Raw genomic sequence first — 3,748 nt, 5'->3', positions numbered from 1 at the left:
TGAGCTACACTGTAAAAAATATGTGTAAAAGTACAGACATATTTACAGAAAATGTCTGTGGTCACACAGAAAATTTCCGTTAATTGCCCTTAACAGAGATATGTACCTGAAAAAAAACAGAGAATTTCTGTCTTTAAAGTTGGCGCTTTACAGACGATTGATCACGTGTTTCTTAGTACTTAAAAAACAACACTAAAAAATAGACTGCACCAAGTAATAAATTGCTTATATTTTAGGAAGCAAGCCAACGGTAGCAAATAATTTTGTTTCAAGTAATATGCGTATTTGTACACGTTGCGGTCCTTGCTTTCGGCGCGCTTCAATGCAGCAGATTCAAATTTCACGCTGCGTAGGCCTAGTTTCTTCTTTGTGGACTGGACCAACTGATGCTCCTCGTTGTTTGCTCGTCGACGGTCTGCTGCCATTGAACCACTGCGCTTTGTTACAGTTCGTCCATCAGGTGAGTAAGAGTTCTCTTGCTGCTTTATGTGATTACTGAACTCTGTTCTGTGTTACTGAAGTGCTGTTACGTGATTATGTTGTTGCTGTAGCGCTTGATGACAACGGCTCCTGTAGCCATACACAGTTATGAACGTTTTTTGAACCAATGTAGAAATGTCGGTTGCTAGTGCACGTCGTATTTAGCTGTGCTGCTGCGATTAACCGTGCGGCAGGAGGTGTAAGCAGAGCAGTAATGCCATTTGAAATGTGCCAAACGGCTGCCGCCGTCTGCGCAGTGTGCTTCGTTGTTACCGCGCAGAGCGTACTATCGTGCACGCCGAGTTCAGGCGTTGAGTGCTCGAGATTGCGTCACACTGCAATGTGTTCGTCCTTTATCTTATCTGTAAGAAGTTAGTTTAGGCGCGCCGCTAATGTTGCCATCAAAGAATGTGTTCATGTCATGTGGCGTTGGCGGAATGAGTCCCATTTATGCAGATCGCGTGCGTCCTTAGATTATGATGCATGATTTTTTGTTCTGCTTTGCCAGCCTCGCTATAAACGGCCCTTTATAGTCCAGCGCAGCGTTCGCGTCAACCAGCGTCAGCAGAAGTTGGCGACGCCACGTTCGTTGGTTCGTCACGTTACGTTGACGCGAAAACCGAGCACTACGTCGGCTTGACGCATGCGCAGTTGAGCACGCCCGGCGTCCCTTCGAAGTGGCGGCATTTGATGAATGCGCGCTCCGTCGAAGGTATCGGTGCCGTGATTTGACGCTGGAACTTGAATAGCGATTATTTGTTCGAAGCACGCTGGGTGTTCTTGCACGCGTTTCGCTGGCTTGGGGGGAGGGTGGGTGCTTTGAAGTGGCGGCCTTTGATGAATGCGCGCTCCGTCGAAGGTGTCGGCGCCGTGATTTGACGCTGTATCTTGGTTGTGGTGTAAGCGCTTACTTGTTCGAAACACGCTGGCTGTTCTTCCGTGCGTTCTCTGGTGTGGGGGGAGGGTGGGTGCTTCGAAGTGGCGGCCTTTGATGAAGGCGCGCTCCGTCGAAAGTATCGGCACCGTGATATGACGCTGGATCTTGAATGTAGTGTAAGCGCTTACTTGTTCGAAACACGCTGGCTGTTCTTGCACGAGTTTCGCTGGCGTGGGGGGAGGGTGGGTGCTTTGAAGAAATGGCGACTTTTGATGAATTTGCGGTCCGTCGAAGGTATCGGCGCCGTGATTTGGCGCTGGATTTTGAATGTGGCTACAGCGCTTACTTATGACTAGAGGGTATGTCTTTCTCGGCACCAAACTGACCTTTTGTAGCGTTAGCTCCAACGGCCTAGCCGAGCCAATTTCTCGTGGCTCCTCAAGAGCCGTGCTGCGCATGCGCGAGGATCAGTGATGTCACGCACAGGAGCCGGCACCTCCCGCGCACTCCGCCGCTGCAGCGCGCGACTCGCCGCCGCCGGTCTGCGCTTTCCAGAGGAGTGACGTCGTAGCCGTGGCAGACGTATTGGCGCCGGCGCGCGCGCAGCTATTCGCCTTCGCCCTTCGCTGTGCAGTCGCCGTCTGACACTGCGCTGGAGCCGCTTGATAGCGCCTCTGACTGGCATTTGCCAGTGTGGTATAGCCATGGAGAAGGAGAGCGCAAATGCTGCTCAACGGCGCAGAAGAGCGGAGAAGCTTAACTCATCGGATCCCGAAGTAGTTGCCTGGCAAAATAAATATACATGTGCCACATAATACATATACCGTATGTGTGTCATTGGAGCAGCAGTAAGCATTATAATCAAGCTAAACCTAGACATTCAGGAAAGCCAATAATAATTAGCTGAACCTTTGCTAACGCTATGTTATCCTGGCATAGCCGAGCTAAGCCACTGCAACAATTTTTTTTATTCAGCACTTCTTCCTTCTTGCGCATTTCACGTGTGCTGCCAGTTGAGCCCCGTTGACCTGATCGGCTTTTTGCTCATCAACTAAATCAATTATCACCGTCGTGTGCCTATCGACGTTGCTGCTTTTAGATACGCCAATCGGTAATTTGCCGTCTTTTTGCAAGTTCACACATTTGTCAGAGACGTGCTAAGTTTTTATTACGAGCACAATTTCGAATATCGAATTATTTATATATCGAACTATTTCACAATCTCCATCGAGTTCGATATATCCGGGCTCAATTGTACACCGAAAATAGAGCGAACCATCGCAGGTGCAGACTAGCACTTTCAAAATGCGCCATTTCACTTCCACTTAGGGCAAGAGATTCGGTGCTAATGCAGCCTGAAAATCGCTTGCTGATTTTTTATTTTTTTCTTGCATTGTGCTTTTTGTTAAGCGTCGCTGGGGCGATCAAAGTGTTTGAGAGTACGCAGTGTTAAAATATGTGCAAACATGCAGTTTTAACAAATTGTTTAAAAGGGCTTGAGCTTGTTGCCTTGGCTTCATAACAAAAAACAGCGCGGGCAAACGGGACAAGAAAGGCTGACAGGACTTTCTTGTCCCGTTTGCCCGCGCTGTTTCCTGTTATTAACAAATTCTATTGTGCCTCGTGCCTACTTATTCGATCAATGCTCGTTTCTTTATTCAAGGATACCATCTGGGATGATGACCTTCAGGAAATGCCAAGTTGGTCTTTCATATTTGCGAAAGGTATGCTATTCACCCCTTCTAAATATGAGTAAATTATGAACCCAAATTTTCAACTTGCAGGTGGTGGTTTCCTGACAGCGAAGTCCTTCACAGTTTGAATTGACAACGTTCCTCTCATGCAAGCATGCAGTCCTAGAGAGGCGTTCAAGATATTATTCCTGGCACGCTTTGCGTCAACGTTGCCTACCCAAAAGAGTCTTCCCCTGGAGTTCACTAATAGGTGAGACTGAAACTAAATCTTGCGCACAATACTTTGGTCGATAACTCTAGCTTTCCGGTTACATTGAAAAAAAGTGTACAGTATATTTCTCACATAAAATACCTTTATTTATTGAGATGGCTTCATTTAATTAAAAGGAAAAGAAAGCGTTTAGAAATAAAATACTAAAACTAAACCATTATCCCTTCAATGAGAAGCTACCTGTTTTATAGTATACTGCTTGCGAGTATCCACAAACATACTGGCTGTCAGTACTTAGGCATTAGAAGGTACAAATTCGAATTTTAGTGTTAGATAGGTTAGAAGTTTCATTTTAGACTTATGTGGCAATATTGTATTTAAAGTGAACGTAATGTAAGTAGAGATGGATGTATGCAGAGAAGCCTATTCTTAAAGTGGGTTCTTTTGTAGTTACGCTGTATCTAAAAATATTTGGGCACTTCTGGA

General features: G+C 46.2%; 1 long non-coding RNA gene across 1 annotated transcript; it reads left to right on the top strand.

The window, feature by feature from the left end:
- Positions 1-356: 356 nt before the first annotated feature.
- Positions 357-3,294, top strand: LOC125757239 (uncharacterized). The gene is made up of 3 exons (XR_007415163.1): positions 357-460; positions 3,021-3,081; positions 3,142-3,294. It is a non-coding gene; the product is annotated as an uncharacterized LOC125757239 (long non-coding RNA).
- Positions 3,295-3,748: the final 454 nt, after the last annotated feature.

The sequence above is a fragment of the Rhipicephalus sanguineus genome, chromosome 2, assembly GCF_013339695.2.
Source record: "Rhipicephalus sanguineus isolate Rsan-2018 chromosome 2, BIME_Rsan_1.4, whole genome shotgun sequence".
In the NCBI taxonomy this organism is placed as follows: domain Eukaryota; kingdom Metazoa; phylum Arthropoda; class Arachnida; order Ixodida; family Ixodidae; genus Rhipicephalus; species Rhipicephalus sanguineus.
Note: the sequence above shows the minus strand (reverse complement) of the source record. Positions and strands in the feature narration are given on the sequence as shown.